The following is a 26,964-nucleotide window of genomic DNA, read 5'->3' on the forward strand; positions in this document are numbered from 1 at the left end:
TGAGTCCAGGAGGCAGCCTTGGGTGGGTTCGGGGGGTACTGGCTCCAGGTCTAGGGTGAGAAACAGTTCCTGGCTGTCGGGAAAACCGGTTTCTCCGCTTGCTTGCTGTGAGCTATCTACAACCTCCTCCTCATCATCTTCTTCGTCCCCAAAACCTACTTCTGTATTGCCTCCATCTCCATTGAAGGAGTCAAACAACACGGCTGGGGTAGTGGTGGCTGAACCCCCTAAAATGGCATGCAGCTCATCATAGAAGCGGCATGTTTGGGGCTCTGACCCAGAGCGGCCGTTCGCCTCTCTGGTTTTCTGGTAGGCTTGCCTCAGCTCCTTCAGTTTCACGCGGCACTGCTTCGGGTCCCTGTTATGGCCTCTGTCCTTCATGCCCTGGGAGATTTTCAGAAAGGTTTTGGCATTTCGAAAACTGGAACGGAGTTCTGATAGCACGGATTCCTCTCCCCAAACAGCGATCAGATCCCGTACCTCCCGTTCAGTCCATGCTGGAGCTCTTTTGCGATTCTGGGACTCCATCATGGTCACCTCTGCTGATGAGCTCTGCATGGTCACCTGCAGCTTGCCACGCTGGCCAAACAGGAAATGAGATTCAAAAGTTCGCGGTTCTTTTCCTGTCTACCTGGCCAGTGCATCTGAGTTGAGAGCGCTGTCCAGAGCGGTCAGAATGGAGCACTCTGGGATAGCTCCCGGAGGCCAATACCATCGAATTGTGTCCACAGTACCCCAAATTCGAGCCGGCAAGGTCGATTTAAGCGCTAATCCACTTGTCAGGGGTGGAGTAAGGAAATCGATTTTAAGAGCCCTTTAAGTCGAAATAAAGGGCTTCATTGTGTGGACGGGTGCAGGTTTAAATCGATTTAACGCTGCTAAATTCGATCTAAAGTCCTAGTGTAGACCAGGGCTAACAAATTTGAGCATAAGCTTTCATGAGCTACAGCTCACTTCATCGGATGCATTCAGTGGAAAAACTGAATTCCACTGAATGCATCTGATGAAGTGAGCTGTAGCTCACGAAAGCTTATGCTCAAATAAATTGGTTAGTCTCTAAGGTGCCACGAGTCCTCCTTTTCTTTTTGCGAATACAGACTAACACAGCTGCTACTCTGAAACCTGTCATTCTGACAATGCTTCACCCTCCTTCTTCTAGAGACAGATTACTCAAATTCCAGGCCGTAGATCACAGTAAAAGTATCTGAAAGGTATTCTTTGTAGAATTCCCTGTCTCCCTTATCTGTCCTTGAATAGTTATTTCTTTCCTTCCAGAGTGTACCAGGAAACGGGCAACTCTGTAGCTTACCACTTACTCAAAATCCATTAATAAAGTCTCCTTAATGTAGAGATTCCAGAGAGTGTATTCAGTGTATTATATGGTGCTAAAACAGACAGGTGGCTTTCACCTATACTGAAAATCATGTGGCTGAATGAACCTGTCTGTTGCCAAGAACTATAAATGCAAGTGCTGTACTCTGTTTCACTGCAGCCCTGGAGCACAGAGACTTCCTTGACTTCATGCAACTCAAGGGCCATCCAACAAGTCCCTTCTACTCTTTCTCCTATCCCACTAGAATCAGTCTAAGGGTCCCAAAGACAGACTAACGAGAATCCCCAATAATGGAAATGATCAGAGTGGTCAAAGGTAAGGGATCTTACCTTTGCGAATGATACTAAACTGGGAGGAGTGGTAGATACGCTGGAGGGTAGGGATAGGATACAGAGGGACGTAGACAAATTGGAGGATTGGGCCAAAAGAAATCTGATGAGGTTCAATAAGGATAAGTGCAGGGTCCTGCACTTAGGACGGAAGAACCCAATGCACAGCTACAGACTAGGGACCGAATGACTAGGCAGCAGTTCTGCGGAAAAGGACCTAGGGGTGACAGTGGACGAGAAGCTGGATATGAGTCAGCAGTGTGCCCTTGTTGCCAAGAAGGCCAATGGCATTTTGGGATGTATAAGTAGGGGCATAGCGAGCAGATCGAGGGACGTGATCGTTCCCCTCTATTCGACATTGGTGAGGCCTCATCTGGAGTACTGTGTCCAGTTTTGGGCCCCACACTTCAAGAAGGATGTGGATAAATTGGAGAGAGTCCAGCGAAGGGCAACAAAAATGATTAGGGGACTGGAACACATGAGTTATGAGGAGAGGCTGAGGGAGCTGGGATTGTTTAGCCTGCAGAAGAGAAGAATGAGGGGGGATTTGATAGCTGCTTTCAACTACCTGAAAGGGGGTTCCAAAGAAGATGGCTCTAGACTGTTCTCAGTGGTAGCAGATGACAGAACGAGGAGTAATGGTCTCAAGTTGCAGTGGGGGAGGTTTAGATTGGATATTAGGAAAAACTTTTTCACTAAGAGGGTGGTGAAACACTGGAATGCGTTACCTAGGGAGGTGGTAGAATCTCCTTCCTTAGAGGTTTTTAAGGTCAGGCTTGACAAAGCCCTGGCTGGGATGATTTAACTGGGAATTGGTCCTGCTTTGAGCAGGGGGTTGGATTAGATGACCTTCTGGGGTCCCTTCCAACCCTGATATTCTATTCTATTCTATTCTATTCTATTCTATTCTATCTCCTCAAGAAACCAGAATGCAATTCCAGCTTACTAGACATGAAGCTGGTGAGAAAAGCTTTATCATCCTTCAGGAAAGTCCTCAACCAGGTAGTACTCATAAAACTGCATAATGCCTTGGTGTTAGCATACACTCCCAATTTCTTGGGGGAAAGAGACTAAAATCACTTCCCTTCTTCAAAAATCAATATCCCTGCTAACTTGGGCAGAAAATTATTTGACAGATCTGGACTCCTGCCATCAGGCCAGAAAGGTAAATCTGAGAGCTCATCACTTGGTGGAAATTTGGGTTGAGGGATCGCAATCAAGAGATTTCATTAGAGAGACAAGGTGGGTGAGGTAATACCTTATATTAGGTCAACTTGTGTTGGTGAGAGAGACACTCTTTTGAGCTTACACAGAGCTCCTCTTCAGCTCTGTGTAAGATCAAAAACTTCTCTCACACCAACAGAACTTGGTCCAATAAAAGTATTACCTCACCCACCTTGTCAATGTAATCTCCTGGGACCAGCTTGGCTACAACAATACTTCATACAAGAGATTTCACAGAACAGGAGGGCCCATGTGTCCTGCAACAAGTACAGAGAAAAAGGAGCTGCTACTTAAAGAATACTTCTCCTGGAGGAAACTGTTTTCTTCTGACATTTCAGTTTATCCTTTCTCATCTATGTCTCTATTTTCAAAGTGCTGACGAGAGACAGGCTGTGTTAATTCTGTTCACTCTCTTCAGGCTTTGAAGAGCCTGGATCTTGGAACTGAAACACCAGCAGCAAAGTTAAATCAATGAGATTTACATTGCATCGCAATAAACCATGCAACTCTTCCTTGAGAAGTCAAAATTTCTGTTCCAGGCAAGCTACTTCCTAAAGGAAGGTTTTACTGTCTATCTTAAACCAGTCTAATCTCCCCAATCTAATGTTATGTTCATTTCTACTCTAGTCCAAGAGAATAGCAACATTAAAAACATTACTAAATTTGGAATATTTTTCCAATGTTGTATGAGGTCAGTAATCTCAGACCATGTAAATGCTCTGTATGGGACACCCTGAAATTTCAATAGAAAGGGTTTAATATGGGATATATATAATACTACAGGGAAATGAGCTCAGCAGTTCCTCTATATCTGATCTATCTGGCCTCATCCTCAAAGGAAACCTGTGCAACACCTTCAAAAGATGAGCCTGGTTGTTTACATTCATAACTTTGCTAGACACTTAAAAATCATGGTCTTAATGAAGTCACTGGATTTATGACTTATTACAACAATCTGTAACCCCCTAACAACCTCCCTTTTTGTCCTACGACTACAGGAGTGTTAATGGGGCCACTTCACCTTGAATGGTCCCTTAGAATATATGCTAACCACTTATGTTAAACAATCTGTTCAACCCTGCATTTAGCTGTGACACTCTTTACCTTACCTGGACCTGAAGAACAGTTTGGTGTAGCTTGAAAGCTACAGAAGTTGGTCCAATAAAAGATATTACCTCATCTACCTTGTCTCTCCACTACCTTGGGACCGACACGGCTACAGTAACACTGGATACATCTCTAGAACCCTGTTACTTCATAGAAGGCAGTATAACTACAAAAATTCATGTCTTATTTTCTTGGAAAGTGGGCAATGGGAGAACATATTTAGCTAGAAACCATATTACCAGTTAATAAATTAATTCTTTCAGATCTCAGTGTAATTCAGTGATATCGAAACACAGCTGTATGGCAAAAGTGCCAATATTGGCACAAAATGCATCTGAGAAAATTTCCTATTGTGCCAAGACTGTGATATTACATTCTGCTGGAAATCTATTTGGCTCAGTTTCATGCGTACCTAGCAGATTTAGCAGATTGTGAAAATGAATGTTTCCCATTCTCATGGCTGATTTTTGCATGCATCTGTTCACTCATCTAAATCTTAGTTACATGCTGCTATAAGAATGAAAGGCTGTAATTTTTTTCTTTGGAAATTGGGAGTGTATCATGCACCACAATTTCTGCTTAAAAGTCCTGCACAGAAATTATGAAACACTTGTCCTACTATTGTTTTAGAAAAATCAAAGTGATAGGGGCATATTTTCCCCTTGTTCTGCATACATATCCACTCTTGATTTTAATAGGAGTTTTGCACGTGGATCGAGGAGCGAGTATGCTCCCTAGAATGTAAAATAACTTTTGCCATGTACTGTAAACATAAATATTTAAACATGACATTTGCATGTGACATTAATAATCCCTTACAGATTGTCACAAATCCTCTAGTTTAATTATGGTACTAGCATCAATTGTCGAGCTACTATAAGTGTACAGTTAGTTTGTCTGAACGTGTACATGTGTGAATGTTGTATCATTTTTATATTACAGAAATGATGTAGGTAGGCATATATATGCTGAACATTTCTTTTTTGTTTATTAAAAACAGCCCTCGGCTGGCAATTAGCAATATAATGGATTTAAACATTAGTTTATGTATGTGACACTCCAAAAGCATCAATAGCACTAGAAAATTTAAAAAACTTTACATTTATGACATCATAGCTTTTTTCTGACATAATTTCACCATGAAAATTTACAATTCTGTGGTAACTTTTTAAAAATACTAATGTTTTCTACAGCATCTTCCATCTAAAGGTATCTAAACGTTTTGCAAATATTCATGTATCGAACCTCAACTATATCATCTCTGTTTTATAAAGAAGGAACCTGAGGCAGAGAGAACTTAAGTGTCTTAACAACCATCTCACAGAAAAACTGTGGCAAAGTTAAGAATAAGACCGAGCTGACCCACAAAACCATCCTTCCAACCCTTGTAATGCTTTGCAATAACTATCTTACGTAGCTGCTCTCCCCAAATTATTAGTGCTGTGTATGTTTTTATTCCCTTCTCTGTTGTTAAGATTTGTTGCTTTATCTGAGCCCCATCTTCATGGCACCATAATTATTTAAAATGCCCCATCTAACAGGAAAAGACGATAAGGCAAAGGGAGAAATGGCATCAGTAGTAACATTGTGCCCCTGGGACACTAACTGTTTGTGCATCCAAAGCATCAATTAAGCCTATGGCTTTTATATTATTCATCATCATCTCTTATTCTGTGAGGTAATATTTATGGTTCTTCCAGAGGTGAAAGTAAGCCGGTACCAGGGTGGATTGGCTTCCCCAGTCGCAATTTAAAGGGCCTGCGGCTCCCAGTAGCAGTTGGAGCCCCCAGCCCTTTAAATTGCTGCCAGAGCCCTGCTGCCAGAGCCCTGGGGTAGAGGCGGCAGGGCTGGGGCGGCGATTTAAAGGGCCCAGGGTGGTGGCGGTGGCCGAGCACTGGGCCCTTTAAATCATCCCCGGAGCCCCGCCGCCGCTTCCCCGGGCCTCCAGCAGGCTCCGGGAACGATTTAAAGGGCCCAGGGCAGTAGTGGCAGCCAGAGCCCTGGGGAAGCGGTGGCGGGGCTCCGGGGACGATTTAAACGGCCCAGGGCTCCAGCCGCTACTGGGAGCCGCAGGCCCTTTAAACTGCTGCCGGAGTCCCCGGCTGCCGCTGTTACCCCGGGGTGGGGGAAGGAGGCACTTGCCGGTACAGGGTGGGTCGGGGCTGGCTCTGAACCCAGCCCTGCCCCTTCCTTCAGAGACCCCACCCCTTCTGGGGGCCAGAGCCGGCCCCAGCCCAGCCCCTTACCAATAAGACCCTAGACTTACTTTCACCCCTGGCTTCTTCACTTCACTTCTCTAAGTCAACCTCTGTGCTGACTGGTGTCACAAACCGAATAGTGGCCCAGAAGGAATAAAGATAAAAGGTGAGTTGTTGGTCATCCTGTGAAAGGTCCAATGAAGTAGATTCCAATTATTACTTATTTATTCAGGGTTAAATAGTTGCACTTCCTGAGGGCCAGGAGCAGGGGGCAATGCAGAGCCACACCAACCCAACAGGTGTTCAGTGATATACAATTTAATTTACTCCTGGGGGAATTCTGCGCCACTATACAATGCAGAATTTTGCAGAAATTAGTGTTGTGCTTGCAGAATTTCATTTTTTCCCCACAGAAGTGGGCATTAGAGATGTTGGCCACTACTAGGGGTCACTGGACGTGGCAGAGCCCAGCTCACAAATAGAAGACAAGGCCCTGGGGGAGGGGGAGGGAACTTGAGGGTTCCCAGCAGCTGCAGTTCCCAGCATGCCCTGAAGGAAGGAGGTGGCAGCACGCAGGAAACTCCATGCAAGCCCGGTACCCAGCATCAGGCTGTTTCTCCCTCTGTATCCCTGGGGCCTAGGAGGGTAGGGTCTGTGACTGTCTAGGTTGGGGGAGCGCAGTTGGGCTCTGGGGGTAGAGGCTGCGTGAGTGTCTAGGCCGGGGGATGGGGGGCAGCTAACCTCTGGGCAGGTAGAGATGGGGCTGTGAGTGTCTGGGCTCGGGGGGGGTGTGCACTGGGGCTCTGGCGGGAGGGGTGTGAGTGTCTGGACTGGGGAGGCCACGGCTGGGCTCTGGGAGTAGGGGTAGGGGCTGTGAGTGTCTGGGCCGGAGGGGCCCCATGGCTGGACTTTAGGGGAAAGAAGGTGTTAGTGTCTGGACCCCAGCTGGGCTCAGGGGTGGGGGAGAGGCAGAGAAACAGGAACTGGGTTGTTGTAGGTGTTTCTTTAACTCCTGAGGGAATTTTTATGTGTGTCTTTATTGTTACAGACATACTTGCTGACAGGTATTTTGAAATAAATTATCAAAATAATTGAAACTGGCATGATTATGTAGTGTTGTTTTGACGAATAAAATTTGCAGAATTTTAAAATATTGGGCACAGAATTTTTAATTTTTTGGTGCAGAATTCCCCCAGGAGTAGAAATGTCTCCAGCTGCAAAAGACAAGTATGATAGCTGCACCATACTGGGACTGGGTTCAGTACATGCTCTTGCAGACACACATGCAAAGCTAGCTCCACTGGCTTGGTGAAGGAAGAGGTGAGACATGGTGCTTCTCCCACTTTCTGGAGACTCTAGTGAGACTCCAGAGAGGCACTGGGCCAGATTTGAGCAGTTGTGCTTAGAGGAACATGAGGTTATTGTAACTGATCGCTGCATAGTGGCATTCAGGATCTCTGCACAGCTCTGGTGTTATGGTATTCAGAATCTAGAATCTAAGTCTGCATTGACACATTATCTGTTACAGACACACCTAGGCTAAATCCTGCCCTGTTGCATGGGTGTTCTGGCAAGGAGAAGACAGCAAAGAGTGTATTTCTTCTCACCGACCCCCCTGTGCACCCATATAACAACACACCAGGATACCTGCAATACTTTGTGCTCAAACATGCCCTATGAGTGGCCCTGACTAATGTGCCATGTCTGCTAGCATGTACGTTCAAGACCTCAGTCATCTAGCATGTGCTAGCTGGGCTTGTATCCTGTCATATTTGTGTACCCTCCACCTGCACTGGCAGCATGACTTTCATAACCATTACACGTCCGGTATTGCTCAGTTCCCCCACCATCTCCCCCATACACCCACATCCATGGCTCCAGCAAGTGAGGGCACAGAAATTCAAACAAAAATTCTGTGTAAGGTCCACTCATCTCCAAGTTGATCAGGACTATCTGAATAGCCAGTAGAGGAAATGTATTAATATATATTTATTTGGAGTTCCTTTATATCTTGTCTACAGAAATGAACAATAAATAATTATATTTTTATGAGTGGACTTCATAGCTGGAACTAGCAGAACATTGAACGAAACTGCTCTGGCACTGATTTACAGCTGCACAGAGGTGGGTGAGAAGAACCTGTTGTTTTTATCAAACTTGTTCCATTTCTGATTTTAAAATTTGGGTTTCCAAATGTCGCTGGCCTTGGAATCAGTCAGCCCATGCTCTCCCTGTTAGCTATGTTTCTTTCCGTGGTAGGGATCTTGTCTTCTTACTGCAGGAGAGTGCAAATGCTCATTTGGGTGATAGCTGGCAATATATAGTGGCCTTTAGGAGTCTACCAAAGGCAGTAGGTGGGATTTTCAGGGGACTTAGCCACTCCTGCACTGCTTTGAAAATCTCAACCAGTGTGTCTTTACCTCTGAGTATGAAGCACCTAACAATACATTGCTCCTGAGCAGCTTCCTCTGGTCAATGCAGAGTAGCATTGACAGAACCAGTTCTTGTTTGAGGGTCCCAACCTCCCATGCCAGAAGGAAAAAATGGATAACATACAATCAAAATTGTGGGCATCCTATTTGCCATAGTGCATGCTAATAAAACAGGTGATTTTTAACCCTTTACAGGCTGGAACTAATCATTCTAACTCCTGCAGTACTGATTTAAAATTGACATTCTATTGAAACCAAAGGAACATTAGAATGTAGGAAATATCGCTATTAAAATATAGCATTCTTGCAACTCCTTGGATTCCTGCGTCAAATCATGCTACCTGAGTGTTTTCTGTACAGCAACTGCAAATGCCTCCAGTCAGGATAATCAATTGTAGCGAGGGCAGTTTCTGGGTCATATTTTTTACAAATGCATATTTGAACATTTAAGCCATGATGCACTTCAATTTCAACTAATTTGTTTCTATTTTAATTTTTGGTGGAATTGCACATACTTTGTTTTAGCAGAATTTTTTTAAATGTTCACATTGATATCACACTTTTGTGAAAGTCTGTGAATTCTGCTTAAATTTTCTGTTTAGTATGAAAGTTTTGCTAAATTGGAATATTAGAGCATTCTTTGGTTATGCTGTTATTTGTATACTGGATGTGTCGGACTACTTTCTTGTTTATGTGTTCCTTTCTTTACTGCTTTTTTTCCTAGACAGAGAGAACTACAAAGTAATTAGAAATGATAATTTTCTTTTGGCAAGTAAAAACTGTTAATAGTTGGAAAGTTATGTTTTCAGCATTGATTGCTAATAAAGCACACCTCTTTCTGCCAAAATCATACAATCCAATTATCAACATTTCCCCAGTCTCTCTTTCTGTCTCTGCATGAGCCTTTCTCAGAGAACTGGATTCACTTCTGGCTGTTTTGTTCGTGCGCTCTGTCAAAAAATATTTTCTGCATCTCTAATTTCATCAAGATATGCTTGACTGGGATCATCAAAATCACTAAGTAGTAGTGTTTTAATTCAAAGTTCACCAGGTCTGTTCAGTTGAATAACTGAAAAGTCACCTAGGAATTATGTCCCAGTGGTTTGTCAAAATTCTGAATTACTCTTTACATAGGAGACTGCTGTAAACGGAGGGTTCTCGTGAAATTGCCAATTCTTAAATTTAGTGGTTAACACCTACTAAATAATTTATTCATATCTGTAAGTCCATAAATATGTCACATAGACTTATAGAATAGGCTGTATCCCATTTACAATTATTCATATTAGAGAAGATCCAGAGATATGTCCAGATTCTGTTGTTGTTCCTGTTTTGGGAGACATGTGGCATACTTTGAGAAATCCTGGTTTAAGTATAATGATAATAAAGGTCTCTTTTTATTGCATTGATAGTAGTAACAATACATTATCAGATGAGAGCTCCTATTTGGATACAATCTCATCTATCAAATTTTTAAGGTGCATATCACCCTAGTATACAATCCGTGGTATCATGGCTAACACCAATTTAGTGGTCTGAGAGACAAATGTGGATAGACCAGACTATGGATTTAGAGAGCAAAGGAATGAATGAAAAGGAAAGAGAAAAGTGTTAAGGAAAGGAGTGAGGATGTCCATGTACCTCTCAAATGTACCTCATTTTTGGGAACATCATTCATTTCAGTCCCAAAACCACGTCTCTTCCATCCAAGTTTGATTTCCCTTTACTTTTATTGTTGAAAACTGTTTACATCAGATATAAAGAATCATGAAACTGAGGTTATAGAAAGAGTTATTTACACAAAATAAACACTAAATTACGCTAAAGGAAGGTATCCCCCAGGATTTTCAGTTTCCTGCATAAATAATTAGTTTGTGTCCTTCACTTTGGGTCTTTGTCACACACAGTGTCCCACATTTGGGCCTTGGCAGGTTGAGGGGTACAGAGGCCTAGAATAAAATGTAAATTAAATTAAGATCCTGTGCTTTTAAAACACATTGAAGTCTCAGTGGGCTTGCAGACATGGCCTCATGTGATCAAGGAGTATTGGTAGACTGCTACAGTCTGTAGTAGACCTTTAGCTGACTGGCTAAGGCAAGGTCTACACTACAAACTTATATTGGTATAACCGTCACCCAGGGATGTAAAAAATCCACAGGAGAGCTTCTCCGATGGGCATAGCTATCTTCTCTTGTGGAGATGGATTAACTACACCCAGGAGAGCTCTCCCGTCAGTGGAGTAGTGTCTTCACTAAACCACTATCGTGGATTTTTAAGTGTAGACCTGCCCTAAATTTGTACAGTTGCAGCAAGTATTAACCTTTATGAGTAAAAGTGCTTTCTACATGTAATTCATTTAGTTGCTCATAGTGTTCTTCCAGGTTAAAATTTAGCAGGGAAGCTGCGTATGAAAATTTGACAAAAAATTGAACTGTCTTTTATTAGGGGGGAAGATGTGAAGGACTCAAAGTAATCATTAAGATTCATTAATGTCAGTGCTGGTGCGGAGTTGTGCTAGTGGCAGAATGTGGGCCAATGAGCCAAATTCATCCTTGGTGTAACTCCAGTGGTTTTCAGTATGGTTACACCAGGGATGAATTTGGCTAAACATGTTTAGCCAGGGAATTGGGATTAGTGGATGATTGTTTTGAATGTTTGTGATGAGCTGTTCATTATATTGGTTTCCCTTGGCTGCTGATATAAAAAAATTGACAGATGAAATGTGAGATACAAAATTCTGCTCTCACATGCTTGGATCCATTTTATTTTGTACTACATGTTACACAGTTGGAAATAGGCTAGAATCTTATTTACTGCTTCAGTAGCATAAACACAGAATACAAAACCTTTTGGTGTAATTAATGTTATAACATCAGGTCCATGATGAGGTCATTTCCATCAAAGACCAAAAGAGCTAGTCAGAGGAGAGGTTAAAAGTGGGCAGTCTAAATCTTCAAAATTGGACCATCTGAACCAACGGGTTAGTAATAATACATAGAGTCTTCCAACATTAGTTCTTGGGTTCAGATTCATCCCTGGTTGGTGTGATCAAAGGTTTTAACCATCTGATAGCAGCTTTGATGCACTACGTCCAGTGAGTTTGTTGTTCTCAGTCCAGTTCACAAGGAGTAATGCTGCTGAGCATAAAAAATAGCCACACAATTAATGCTTGTTGGTAGTCTTTTTTGCGGTCTAAGCAGAGTGCCAAAGGTTGATTGGGGTAGTAGCTGGCATGGTCAAAATGCAGATAGGCCTTCCTGTATAGATGGAACTGACATCTGTTAAACCGTGTTCTTGAAATGTGCTACAGGTTTGGACTTTTCAGGATTATAGCACAGATCAGTCCTGTGTGCTGTAAAACCAAATTATTGTTTTAATAACGTCAATATTAATGTTTTGTAACTAAGCCCCAAAACACAGAAGACTTTTGTGATGTAGATGAGATCTTAGTCACAATGGCTGCCACTCTGGCCTGTTCACCAACCCCTTCTTCCCCACCCCGGCAAAAAATAACAAAACAAACAAACAAAAAAAAGCCACACCCAGAAAACAGCACCATGAACCTAAAACCTGGATGCTATTTTTAAACAAATCTAAAATTCGAGCTTTGTTGAATTAGCAAAGCTGAGGCTGCAAGTTTGTTTAGTGCATGCTCTGATAAGGTGTCAGTTTTAACGAAGTCCTAATTGGAAAAACAAAGATTTTTCACAACAAAATTTGAAAAGAAAAATTGTCCTTTGAATGATTAAAAATGTCAAAATTCTTAATTTTTCTAACAGCTCCAGTCCAAAAGTCGATAGTGTGGGTTAGGGGTCCTTTTTATTTACAGTGACCGTAATGAAGATAGCCTAATGGTTTGTATTCCAAGTTTGTATTTGTGCTACATAAGCTGACTATTATTATCCTTTATTACAATTCCAAATCCTGGTGCTTGTTTTTCAGACAGGAGGTGCTGAGAGAGAGTAGTGAGGGTAGTCTGAGCTAGGTCTTTCAGGGTATGTCTACACTGCATGGGCCTGGCTCTGCTGACCCAGGCTTGCAGGGCTCAGGCTGAACAGCTAAAAATTGCTGTGTAGCTGTTCAGGCTCGGGCTGGAGTCCAAGCTCTGAAACACCCTGAGGGGGTGGGTCTCCAAGCCTGGGCTCAACCTGAGACCGAACAGCTACACTCCAAACTTTATCCCCACAGCCACACCCTGCAAGCCCCAGTCAGTTGCCCCAGGCTCCGAGACTCAGTGCCGTGGGGTTTTTATTGCAGTGTAGACATAACCTTAGAACAGAGAGTGTCTTGTGTCTCAGCAATAACCACTCCAGCCAACTGATGGGCTCCAGAGGGAGTCCTAGACAGTCCTTCATGGACAGAAGTTGGCAATAACACAGGGCCTTAAGGATTGGATTTATCAAGTTGGAAAGAATTCCCCTCCTGTGACTCAAGACCTTGGCTGGAAAGACAATGGCCTTGCACAAGAATTGGATGGAACTCCCTTAAGAGCCTGTCAGTCCCTTTCATTAATCAGCAAGAGGAGTTGCTGCTGAATGACACAAGGCGCTGCTTTCCCGCAAGGGCTGAGTGTGCTGCTTCCTCAGGGTGTTCTCATTCCGGGCCAGCCAGAGGAACAAGAGGCTGGAATTGGAACTAAAACTCTGGTTTTCTGCATGACTGGGCAGAGAGTACGAACATTAGAGTCTTTTTATAAATATTATATATTTGGTTTTCCCAGCATTAGAGGTTTTGTTCTTACTCTTCATCCCTCTCCCTTCTTTCTTTGCCAGAGGCATTGGGTATACAAGGAATTCTCTTCTACATGAGCAGAAGCCTGGATGTGGGTTTTGAGGTTTGTCCATCTCATTACAGTGAATGCATCACCTGCATGACTCAGCCGTTCTCTGGCTGCCTGGGGAGCGAGACCTACAAGGGCAGCCCTAATGAGAATCCTTTCTCATTATGGTGCCTACATAGTGTTGCTGCTGTGAGGGAAGGCAAGCTAGTCAACAGCAGGTTTTTAAAGCTGTGTATAGAAACGTTGTCACTTTTTAACCAAACTTTTTATCATAAGGTTCTATAGGCAGTATAAATTCAATTACATGAATAATAAAAAACGTTGCCAGAAAGATAAATATGAATTTTCTCTGCCTATGCAGTATTTTGAAAAATATAAAAATGCAGCAAGTAATTGTATACAGTAACAAAAATTGGTTTATACAACCAGTAGAAAGACACACGTAATACTTGTAATAAAAAGAACACTTTATATTTTGTCTAGTGGTACCTATTTTCTTGTGTTCCAGGAAAGATACTGAAACTAAGTAATATTCACTAAGTCCTACTTTGTCATGAGTTTGTTTTTCCATAGTTATAGTGTCCCACACTGTTTTTAAACAAGGGTCCATTTTCTGGGGGTTTTTTTCATTCCCATCATTCTTTAATAATAGGGGTAAAATAGGTCTTGGATATTTTACTAAGTAAATCTCTTTCATGAGCAATCCTAACAGTACCACCATGAGCTGCATCAGGAGTTTTATCCTTGTAAATATGTTTTAGATTTAATATCATTCAGAATTCTTTTACTCCTGGGGCAATAACGCCATATGTTCAAGTGTATGTCTTACTTACCACACTCGCTCACCCTGCATTACAGGAGTGGAGTAAATATGCTTTGAGGAAGATGGGGTAAGATAACTAGTGAACAAAAGTTTATTGTGATTTATTTTTTGTATAGTATATAAAGGAAAATGGCAGCTGCATGCCAAATTGAGGCCCAATGGTCAAAGGAGACCTCCTTTCCCAAAAACGTCTCTCATGTCACATAGTTGCATTTATCTTCCATATCCAGAATGGTGGGTTCCAGGTAAAGCCCTTTAGTGTTTATTTCCTGAGTATTTATCCTTTCTATGGGCCCCATTCTTCCATCTTTTGTGTGCAAGTCGTTCCAGTGAAACCTAGGGGACAACTCAGAGAATATGATATTATTCAATGTGAGAAAGAGTGGGAAGTATTAGAGAGAGGTCTTTGGAGTCATAATGAATCAGTAATATTAGCAGCATAATATTCTATCAATATAGAGGGGTTTCGGCATGTTTAAACAGTGTACCCAAGGCCTCTGTATTTAAAATCTTTCCATCTTTAAAAATGTGACCTATCCTTTTCTCAGAGTTTAAAGATGAGGGTTGCATTTCCTGGGGAATCTTTGGATTGTTTCTAATGAGCATCAATGATTTTCATCTCATAAATTACATATGAGCATCACACTTGGGTGTGGGCTGATCTGCAGCACACTTTGCTGTTGGGGGGGGTGGGAATCAAAGATTGTAGTGGAAGCCAAAGTCAGTTTGTTCTATACAACCGCAGGCCGTGGGGTGGATCTCCTGAAACCCATACCACAAGAGAGAGCAGTTGTGCTGCCCTGTACTGTTTAATGATATTAGGAGATGCAATTCTTCTGCTTGATACGGGTCTATACGGAATGTGCCTGTTAAAACAGCAAAGTTCTGTTCTCCGATAAAATGAATAACAGAGCATTGTAAAAGCTCTCTGTGGTCTTTTTGGGATCTCTGTTGGGAGAGTTGGAAAAAAGAAACAAATTTTAAGTACAAGATTTACCTTTCCTTGCGTGATTTTACATTGTTGTCTCATATTTGGTTTCAAAGTCCTCTTTAGTGCACTTCAGCAGAGGGACCTAATTAGCCCCATAGAAGTTGTTCCAGTAAAAGACTTTTTTTATTTATTTATTTTTAAATGGGTCCACCCAAAACTGTAGATACTCACTTTTTTTTTTAAACATTTAATAAAACATACCGATTTGGACCAGTGTCCTGTTATCAGGTGCTTGAAGCCTGCATGAAGTTTAATGTAATTACTGCTGAGTCATGGATACCATGATCCTATCAGCAAGTAAACACACCTGAATAACATGAACCTGATCGCCTATCCTGTGAGAAAATCCGCAGTACAGGCCTAAATGGGAGGAAAACTCCTGGTTCTCCTGGAGATATTTTTCTCCCATTATTCTGTTAGGAAACTCCCTCCATGAAAGAGAGCACAAGACTTAGCCCCCAAACCCTTTGGATCCTCCAGGATCTGCATAGATCCTAGGAGGCTATGGGACACTAGGCCAAAGAGGCCTCTGGCTTTTTGCTGGATCTGGATCTCTGGTGACCCCCTTTCTATCCTGGTGGTGCAGCTCCACCAAAGTCATGTTGACAGATTCTGCAGCCAGTTGCTATCCCTGAGATCACCCTATAAGGGAGAGAACTAGGCAATGGGGATGGAAATATAATGTGACCTGGGGCAACATTTCTTCCCCACTCTCCTGAGCTCTACAAGGCTAGTCTGAGGATTGTTACCTCCACACAGATCCTTCTCATCCTGCCCTGATCTGGCTCCTGTCGCCTCTCCTTCCCCCCAGATTGCTGAACTCATGGAGCTCTCTCAGCAGGGAGGGTGCAAGGGAAATAAAGAATGCCTCCACAGAGGTGACCAATTCCTTCACCCCTAACCCCCACTTTACTCTCCATAGCTGGAGGCTCCATAAGCATCTCTCAGAGGGTACAATTTGGCTCTCTGTTCTTGTTTCTGATGGGAGGACAAAGCAGTATGACCATATTTTAGAGGGTTCCCTCCAAGACCCTCTCTCTGAATGACAGATGTCCCTGCTAGAGCAGGGCTAGTCAAGCTTATGTTTGGTGTATGAAAAATGTTACCTAAATGATTGGGTTTTTTTCTCAAATACTCTCAATTTAAAAAACACCAAAACATTCAATAGTATTTTTTTCTTACATATGTCTGTGTAGTTACAAAAGAATGAAAGGGAAATGGGTCTTCCTCTCCCCCCGCCCCCGAAGAGTAAAATTTATACACTTTAATAACAAGATGTTCTCAGTAGGGAGCAGGAGTCTATCATTGGCTCTTACTGCAGGCAACACGAAATGAAAATCTGAAAGGAAAAACTACAGCACAGAGAGGAAGAACTGACTTTGAGATGCAGAGGGAGAATACAAGTATTTAGACCGTATCTGTAGCTATAAAGCCAGTAATAAAAGGCTCTCTCCTTTATATTTTCCTTTTTTATTTCATTTTTTTTACAGTGGAATACAATACAAACATTACAACCTGGCTGACTCCTGCAGAGATGCCAGGCACTAGCATGGTGTCCAAAAAATTAGCTTTATACATATGCTGAATTAAAGATTGGCAGCAGTAGCAGCAGCACAAATCCCATATTGACAGCAGTTTTCAAGTCCCGTATTGGCAGTCTTCTCAACATGAAAGAAGAGAGGAAATACAAAGGGCAAAAAGCCCAAGAGACTCTATCGAATAGCAGCAAGTGCAGCTTACAAAATATATGTATGAAAAATCCCCAAACTACTTAAAATAAGAGGGTAAATTTTTATCTGCAGCTAGCCCAATTTAGGTAAAGAGTTCAAAGGGTCCATTCCCTATTTCTGGAGAAAAGCCCCTTTTCTCAATTGCTCTTAGTGATCCAAATTTAGCTCTGGTATTAGTGGTTGTAGGTACACCGTCTTGAGTGAGATTGCACACACTTATGCACTAGGAATGAAGCGGACCCAGAGGGCCAGATTATCCTTTCAGTTACATCAGTGTAAATCATGAGTAACTCTATTGAAGTCATTGGGGTTACACCATTGTAACACTGATGTAAGTATAACAGCATCAGGCCAGATTGATTCAATTACTCCTTTTAATAAAATGTATATTGGTCTGGCTGTCCATGGAAAGCCTTTTTTTGTATTGAGGTGACTTGGGCCCATTACACACTAACCTAAAATTCTATTTTTTTGTTTTGTTTTTCCAAGTTATTTCCAGTTATTATTTTTGAAGAAAGTTTTGGAGCAGGCAACAGTTTTGTTTATATACACGTATGTATGGCAACAATTTCTCCTGCATATGTACATTCTGGACTAATACTTAGCTCCTTTCACCAGTCTGCCTAGGTTATTAATTCTAAACAGCATTGCTCCAGTTTACTTCCTGAGAAGTTATTGAAGTTTGCAATTTATCATTACTGGCATATATTTTTGCCTAGATTCAGCTGCTGCCTACACTTTAGTAATCATGTGTTCAATATGAAAACAGGTGTTGCCCCTTTTTGCCCAAAGAAAGGTGTCAATATTCAGAGCCTTGTTGGGCTGTTTCCATTAGGAGGAAAAATTGATGATAATTAGGTATTTCTTTGATGCAAGCTGTGATGGGGTCCACTCACTGCAAGCAGCGCCTCCTGCTGGCCCTCACAGGGATTAACTCTGCCTCAGTCCAGGAACCACAGCATTCTTTTCATGACTCAGCCCTCTGGTCGGGTCACCATCTCTATTTCCCCCTTCAAGGGTTCATCAAAGTCTAATATTTAAGCCACTTCCTCAATGGCAAATGCGGGAGCGGGGACCTGGACCTGCCCATTATTCTGGGTCCCGACTCAGAGACCCTGTAGATAACCACCTCCTGGTGCATCTCTTTAACGTCCCTCAATTCCCTTGCTTCAGTTCCTTAAGCCACTTTTCCACACCCCAGCATCTTCTTCACCCTTACCTCAAGGCTTTCAGCCGGTAAGTCCCAGCAGCCAGGAGCTCCCTCTTGCTCCCCCAGTCCCTGCCAGCAACTGCTCTGTGCAAGGTGCTACTCTTCCTGCAGCCTACTAGGAATGCAATCCTCGCTCCTTGGGCTCCCTGCAGCAACTGACCCTGCTCTGCCCTGCAGCTCCTTTCGTTCTAGCCCACTAGGTCCTGACTGGCTGCTCCGTGCAGCCTCCCTCCAATTGGCTGCTACCTGTGCAGCCTCCCTAGTCTGCTAGGAGGACTCACCTTCCCTTCTCCTTTCTGGGTTGGGGTGCGGCAGGCCCCCTAGGCCTCCATTACCCCTTCCTCTTGGGTTTGGGTTAAACACTCCATCACACAAGCCTTCAGAGATTGAACACAAAGTCCTGTTTCCCTGAACACACAATAGGATGCAGTTTACTTGCTCACAATTCCTGGCCTGCTTTTTGAGCCAGCACCCTGCCCAGAAGAAGCTCTCTTTCTTGGTTTCCTCTCAGGGCCATGCTACCAGTGCTTCTCGGCTTTCTAGTGGCTTTTCAGGCTCCTTTCTGCTGACTTTCTGGCAATCAGTCCCAGGGAAATGCCGTTTATTTTCTTAGTAAGTTCTTGCTCAGGCCTTCCATGTGATCAGTGCTTTGGATGGTGGCTTCTGTTTGTTATTGGACACCATAAAGGAGCTTAATTTCTTCTTCCATGTCCTCGCCCCTTCACCAACTTCAATGAAATCTGCCTGCCCATAGATCAGCACTCTCCATCATGACAGTGGGTATTCTAGCATAGATACCTGAGTTTGAACAAAGACATGGTGGCGGTGGGGGAAAGGGATGGGAGCAGACTTCAAAGTAGTCACTTCAGACTTGGCCCTAATACAGGGCTGTATCAACGGGTGATTCCCAAGACGCCACAATGCAGGAATACAGAGGGTGAGCATGTTTGAACAACTGGCCTTTTCCTGTTCATAAAGTGTCTTTTGTTTTTGCAGGCATGAGTTCCTCATGCATCATCCTGGTATCACACTCCCTACTCGCTTGCTCACACTAAATTTGGAACTTCACCTCCACAAGCCTCCTCCTGTTTTCCCTCTTTCACCAGCACTGACAGCATTTTCTTCAGTCTCAAGAGCTCTCACAAACTTCTCTTCAGTTACTTTGATTTAGGCTATCTTTGCAGAATTTTTCAGACTCTCACATCTCTCTCTTCAGCACACAAACAAAGAAAAAGTGAGTTACTTGAGACTGGCTAATTCCTTATCTGGGAAAGATTTCCCTTTTGCTCCATGTATTGTTTTATATGGCTATGAACACCTGTTACATTAAGTCAAAGAATTTGACAGAAATAATCTCCTCAACCTACTGCGGCTACAAAAGATACATCAAGAGCACAGGGATTTTCTGGTTGGTGTCGTTTTCTTGTTTTTTTATTTCATGTTGCCAGCTTTCACAAAATGTTCATGACTCCCATGATTCTGGAGCATTTTTACTGCCTTCTTATGAGAAGTGCCCAGCAGCTCAGGGTTTCAGGCTGTGCAGGAACTGAAGCTGCAGTTTTGGCTTCAGTTACTAGATACCTGCGGTGGCAGACTGAATTGTAAATTTTTGGCGGCCTCTCAGCCTGCCACCACCAAAACTGCTGCAGAGCTTGCTTCCTTTCTGTTTGGAGTCTACTCTCCTGTTCGCCCAGCCTCTAAAGAGCAGGGAAGCAGCAGCCCATGGAGCAGGCAGGTGGAGCAGGCAGGAGCTGGCCTAGGGCAGGCAGGCAGAGTCAGGTTCTAACCACCCTCTTCATTTCCTGGTTAGTGCTGCACTTGGCAGGAGCATAGGTGACTCGGAAAATGGACGAAAGAAGAGTCTCCATGGCCCATTGCCCCTTACTAACTGAACTCTCCCTGCTCCTCCATTGCTGCTGGGATCCAGAGAGCCAGGACAGTGGGCCAAGGGAGCTGGATAGAGGGCAGAAACAGTACAGTGGGGCCAGAGATGGATAGGGACAATATGGCAAAGCAGGCACAAAGACAGGCATGGTCAAGGTGGAGGGAGCTAAGCAGGGATAGTGTCTGGGACACTGTGGGAGAATAGGGGAAGGAGTTGGTGAACAGGAAGTGTTGTTGGGGAAATATCTAACGTCCTTTCTATGAGTCAAAGGTTAAAGGCAGGAGAGAAGTGGGTTACAAATACACATGTCTTCTGAGAGCTCAAAAATCAGAAAACACATCAAAATAAATAGGATTTAAAAAAAGAAACCTCATGATTTTTAAGGTAATTTCATGATTTTTTTACTGTCTGTCTCTTGATTTTTGAATTTTTGTGGTTAGCAATACTATTTCTTTAAAGTGTAGCTATTTTCAACCATAACTGCACTTTAAAATTTTGTGAGCACCTATCAGATAAAAGACTAATGTAAAAGATCAGTAGTAAAATCCCTTACTCAGATAGCAGTCCCAAGAGTTGTTCTTCAAGCTTTGCAGACGATGAGCTGCATAAATCTAAATTCCATTTAGCATTGTGTAGCACTACAAATCCTCTTTCTTCTGAAGCTGATAAATTAGTGCTATGTTATTCATTAACCACAGTGCCATAGAGTGGTGTTGGTGAGTAAGGGAAGAGAGTGGCCTGAAGCAGAGCTCTGTATAAGCTCAAAAGCTTATCTCTCTCACCAACATAAGTTGGTCCGATAAAATATATTACTTCAACCACCTTGTCTCTCAACTACACAACAAGACATTATTTCAACATTATGGAAAAACAGGGTCATTAGAATCTGCCCCGATCTGCCTCAGACTTTCTCGCTCTCAATACCAGAACATGGAGAAGTGGATGAGTAGATGCTATGTCACCTCTTTCCTTTAGGGTGTGAGGATTATGTTGGATACACCGGAGTCCCTTCTATTTGCCCTAATGGTAGAGAGTTCCTCATTCCAGTACTTGCTCTGAAGATTCTTTAGCACATGTCGGGTAGTGAAAGTAAATTATATTTTTCTGGATTTTTCACAGCTCTGTTTTTGTTCGGTTTTTAAACCTTTGACCCCAAAAGGATATTAAAATATCTCACTAAGAAAAGGAATTCTTGTGGCACCTTAGAGACTAACAAATTTATTTGAGCATAAGCTTTCGTGAGCTACATATATATATATGTGAGCATAAGCTCACGAAAGCTTATGCTCAAATAAATTTGTTAGTCTCTAAGGTGCCACAAGTACTCCTTTTCTTTTTCGGATACAGACTAACACAGCTGCTACTCTGAAAAATATCTCACTGTGTTCCAAACCTGAATCTTGATTGTATCACAAGATAAATTCTTTCTTGACACTTCAGAGATGACCACTTATTAGGTCAGCCAGTCCATCTCCCTGCCAGTACAGGACTGTACATTATACACATTATTTTATCCAGTTTAGTTTTAAATGCACCATGCAATCAGCTTCAACCATTTCTCTTAGCAGACTATTGTACAGACCAATCAGTCTTACTTTTAGGATTTTTTTTCCTGCTATTCATCCAAAATTTTCACATTCTTGAATGTATCCCATTATATTACTTATACCCTCTTTCTACTATGCCAAATAATTCCTCCCCCTTAGTGTTTGTTCAGATATTAATACATCTTTATCATGACTTCTGAGTCATAGTTTAGCCAAGATATACATATTTAACTCTTTTAATCTTTCCTCTTTACATCTATCCTTCCAACCCATCTTTCTTGCTCTTTTATGAACTCCTTCTAATTTATCAATCTCTTTCTGTTAATGAGGTGCCTAGAATTCGGGAGAGGGGGAAATTACTGCAGGTGCTATTGCACCAAAACTGTATAGAGAAAGGGAGATGTTTACCTCTCCATTATGTGTCATGATGCATCCTCACTGGGTTTTTTTGCTACCATGTCACGTTGTAAATTCTTATCTAATTTGACACCCGTGTCAGCCCTAAGTCCTTTTTTGCATTATTGCTTTGCTGGCTTATCTTCCTCATTGGTTATCTGTGGTTTTGGATTTTGTTTCTAATCTCTGAGTTCCTTTGTATTATTTCTCATTCTTTACTGGTATTTACAATTCATCATGTTTTAATGTAATTTGTGAGTTTCATTAACATGCTGTTTACTTCCTCTTCCAGATCAATTAGTGAAGATGTAAATAAGAACAAACATAGATGCCTACTGGAACACAATAGGCACTTCTCTCACTATTTTGCTGTTTATAAGTGTTTTGTCATTTATTTTTGTTTATGGTCCACGTGACAGTTTTGCTATCCAAGACAACTTCAAGTCCTGTTTTCCCCTTCAAAATTAATTTTAATTAAAACAGAGATCTGGAATCAAATAAACAAGGAAGTCTTGAAGGCTTAAAATTTCTTACAGCGTGCAATTGCTTAAATTGTCATTCCAACCCCATACCCATTTTTCTATCCTAATTCCATTTTGCAATAGCTTGATATTGTAAGAATATATGATTACTATTCTATAAATTGGGAGTGCTGATTGTCAACTCCAGTGTCCTGTCAATCTTTTCATCTCAGATCAGTGCCTGAGGGCTTGGGAGTGGAAGGGGTTCACACTGCAGATACCAAGTCTGATTCTGTAACCTTTTTACTCAGTAGATCTGGTCCCTCTGTGTATTCAAAAGCAGATCTGTTCTCCAGAATGACAAAAATAGTTTTTATTACTTTTTACTCCTGTTAGCCCTGCAGTACGAGTTCACCTCTGAGTGAGAGAGAGAGCTGGATTCTGTTACGGCTCATCCATCATCAATCAAATTTTTAACTAATTTTCAGTAATATGGCCAAATTCTGCTTCTGGTTACACCTGCTGCACAATCCGATGAGGTGAGCTGTAGCTCACGAAAGCTTATGGCCAAATAAATTGGTTACTTTCTAAGGTGCCACAATTACTCCTTTTTTTTTTTTAACAACCCTATAAGAGATCATGGATTTGCCCATGCATAACCAACGTCAGAATTTGAAGAGAATTTGAACTTGGTCTGTGGTATCTATATTACTGGTGATGCTAGTAATTCAAACCAGAAAGAACATAGCTTGTGTTTGCTGGAATCCCAGGTTTGCAGTGCTGGCAGTTAGAAGAAAATTTTCTTTCTTGTAAATGGAGAAAATTTGATCTGGAAGTCATTGAATAACAATCATCATGAAGCCTCACAGTGCAGTCTGTACAGAGTGTCTTTTCAGAGTAATGACAGGTTTCAGAGTAGCAGCCATGTTAGTCTGTATTCGCAAAAAGAAAAGGAGTACTTGTGGCACCTTAGTTAGAAATTTGTTCGTCTCTAAGGTGCCACAAGTACTCCTTTTCTTTTTTCAGAGTAAGTTTATTCAGGAATTTTATTGATTTTGTTTGTTTTGACTTATTTAAAATGCATCCATTCAGAGCTCTGGAAGTATTTAAAATAAGTTTAAATAAATAAATAGTTCTTAATCAGTAAGCAGTAGAGCATGAAATCTCCTTCCTATGTCCAGCTCATCAAAAATATTAGTCTAACATGATATTCAGCTTTATTCTGAAGATCCACTATTGTTAGCGTAATTTTCTTATGATGATAAATGTTGAGATTCTCCACAGTAAGAAAGGATTTTGGATTCTGTATGTGGTGGGAGCTACTAGCTAGGAAGATACTTGGTGCACAAGACATTTTACTACCATGATGCGGTGGAGAACATTTTGGCCACAAATATTGGGGCATACTCTTATTTGTTCAATAAGTGCCATGGGGTCTTTGAAACCATGCTGTGGAAATGGAACTTCACCACTAGGGTTTGTTCAAATGATTACATATACAGAAGAGTCCATGGAATACAATATATCTTCCTTGGAAGAAGGCAGGGCTGAATCAAGTCTGCTAGGATTAGAACCTGTAGATGCAGAATCTCTAGGTAATCAGGTAAATAGAAGTCTCAAGTAAGGTTTGTCTAAACGGCACCACATTCCAGACTATCCAGGGAGGTGGGAAACTGTAGTGTGGTCTAACATATTGTGCTCTAACAGCTCCATGTAAACCCTTGCTGGTGAAAACTAAAAGATATCTGGTTCATGTTGATGTAGTCCCGTTTCAAACAGGACTATGTTAACATGAAGTAACTACCTTTTAATTAGCACCATCAGGTTCTACATGGGGCAGTAAGAGTGCAATACATTAGAGCACTCTACGATTCACGCCCCCATAGCAGCACCATGTAGACAAGTCACAAGATACTTAGTTGACAGAAATTGCCTGTCTCTAATGCAAAGGCTCCATTGCTAAGGGCTGCAGTTGTTCAGTCCTTCTGAAAATCAAACCACTTTTATTTAGGTGCCTAAACATGGATTTAGGAGCCTCAATTTAAGCAACAAGGCTTGAAAATGTTGTCCATAATTACTTCCTAACTGGATATATTTTTCTTCCTTATTTTCTCATTAAAGACAGATTTTGAAAGACATTTCAGTAGCTCAGCTATTTTCAACTCATTGCTGAATTTGCTTCTTAATAGTAGGCATAGACGTATTATCATGAAATCTGAACATGACATTAGCCAATATCGTGAGTAAAATAATTAACACATCATGCAAATTAGAGCTAATTTGTGTATGCTTATTAGTTAAGATAAATATCACAATTCAGCTGAAAATAAGTATTACATCATTCTAGATCATTATATCTATAAGCCTCATTCTCCACTGTCTTGCACCTTGTATAGTAATTTACACCTGTGCACAGTGAGTGCAAAGTGGGTGTGAAATGCTTCAAATCAGAATAGTAGAATTTAAACCGACTTTATGCAAGTGTAAATGACAAATAAGGTGCAAGGCAGTGGTGATTCAGTGGATATATTTTTACACTACAATTTTAACTGCAGAATCTGATCCTCAGAATTCTGGCACATATTGCACAGACCTTTATATCTTCTTCATCTAAAAGTGATATTCATTTTTATATATTTAAAAACACATAGCTAAAAAAAAACTATAGTCCTGCACGTATCATGTAAACCTGGGTTGCACATGAATAGAGAAGAGGAATTTATACTGCACTATCCAGCTACGTGCTATACTGGACTGAGAACATTTCTATGAAAGATAAATATGACCCACCAAGTATAACAGAATCTAAATTTAGAAGGAAAAACAAAATAAAAGTAAAAGATATAAGGAAAGGAGGTGATACTGAGGGTCATTACTTTATTATGACCCTCATATCTAGGTTTGAGAGCCCAAGGTCCAGTCCAAGTCGCAATGTCTCAAGCTAGTGTGAGCCCCACTACCACAAGTCTATTAGTCCAGGCTAGAAGGCTCACTCCCAGATGCAGTGCAGATATACAGAACTAAAATCCCATGCTGTCATACTTTATTAGTTGAGTTTAGTCTCCAATAAGTCACTCTTTCTTATGGGCCAGTTGAATTTTCTGTTGTTTTTTTTTTTTAATTTATTTTTTGCTTAAATATTTTCCAACTCTGACAGAATGACATTTTAAAAATGAGCCCCTTTTAAATTTTCCCCTCAAATTATATGTTTTTCAGACTCCTCTAGTTAAAGAATCACAATCCCTAAAAGCACCCACGCACATTCATTCCCATAACATCTCACACTTAGGCCCCTCTTAAAATGTATACATAAGAACTGTTACTTTCCCTTTCTACATGGAAAAGCTGAGCTAACTGACAGGTTCGGCCAGCTGCTTCTACCCTTCAGGGCTGCTAGACTGGCTCCCTGGGAAACAGCCTGGGCACTAAGGAGTACGGGGGGCAGGGAACTGGAGGATTGTTGAGGACAAAGGGGTCTTTGAGACAGTATGGAGGGCCTGGGGGGAGAATGGGGACACGCAGGGATCAGGAGGAAGGAGAAGCAAAGTTCAGTGCTGCTGCCTTGGCTCCTTGGGGCACCATGCAGCAGCCCTGTTGAGAGCCAAGAGAAGTGAGGGCCGTGTATCAAGGGAAGCCTGGGTTTTCGGGACTCACGTAGGGTGAGTGGAGCGTTGGAGAGGCAGGGCCATTGAATGGGGGTGTAGAGGGGATCTGAGGAAATAGTTGCATCCTGGGGTGAGAGGTCTGGTGTGGAAGACACCAGAGCTCCTTCTTGAGCCTTCAGTGGGGAACAGTCCTCTCCCTCTGCACCCAGCATCAGCACTTGAAGCACTTCTTCAGCACTGATGCCTTGAATCCCTCTTGCACTGAGACAGCAGTATCAGCGGAGCTGAGTTTTTGGGTACAGAGCCATAGGATCATCAAAGTCTCCTCATGATGCTATAACCCCAGGTGTGTCAGAAAGTGGAGGCTGAAGGAGCCCATCAATTGCTGGTGGCTTGACTCATTGGGACAGAGCCCACTTGCTACTCCCACTACACAATCCTGATGATACCAACCCAGATCTCACCCTCACACATCCCTGCTCACTCCCCTGCTCCTGGAGTTTAACCAGCCCGGTTGGAGTTTAACACTGTGTGGGGAAGGTGGGGTGAGTGACTAAGGGGAGGCAGGTGGATGAGAAGGGATGGGGTGCAGCAAAGGAGAGAGAGCGGGAATGTAGGAGGGCAGCTGCATCCATCCATGCCCCTCATTAATGTCCCTCTCCCACCCTGGTCCATGGAGATCTTCACTTTCTCCACTTTTAGTCCTGGTATAGCAGACCTGCTCAGATAAAGTAGTCTGTGCACTCCTCCAGGAGGGGCATGAACAGTGTATTCATAGATATGCTCCTCTCTTGACTTGACCCTTATCCCCAAGGAAACCTGACATGCTGGCAGATAGGGAGCCCTCATACAGGTATACGCCATTGCATACGGGGTGCTGGCCACCTGCATTGGTTTCCCAAAGACAGCCCCC

At 42.2% G+C, this 26,964-nt stretch overlaps 1 protein-coding gene and 1 long non-coding RNA gene across 7 annotated transcripts in view; one reads left to right on the forward strand and one right to left on the reverse strand.

The window, feature by feature from the left end:
* The window catches only part of CLYBL (citramalyl-CoA lyase), a 234,937-nt gene that overhangs the window by 161,822 nt on the left and 46,151 nt on the right, over positions 1-26,964 (forward strand). The gene's annotated exons all lie outside the window — the stretch shown is intronic.
* The window catches only part of LOC125638444 (uncharacterized), a 96,958-nt gene continuing 81,360 nt past the window's right edge, over positions 11,367-26,964 (reverse strand). For all 3 annotated transcript variants that reach the window (XR_007357232.2, XR_007357234.2, XR_007357231.2), the window contains exon 3: positions 11,367-11,975. This is a non-coding gene — a long non-coding RNA (uncharacterized LOC125638444). The remainder of the gene's footprint in view (positions 11,976-26,964) is intronic.

The sequence above is a fragment of the Caretta caretta genome, chromosome 1 (genome assembly GCF_965140235.1).
Source record: "Caretta caretta isolate rCarCar2 chromosome 1, rCarCar1.hap1, whole genome shotgun sequence".
Taxonomy (NCBI): domain Eukaryota; kingdom Metazoa; phylum Chordata; order Testudines; family Cheloniidae; genus Caretta; species Caretta caretta.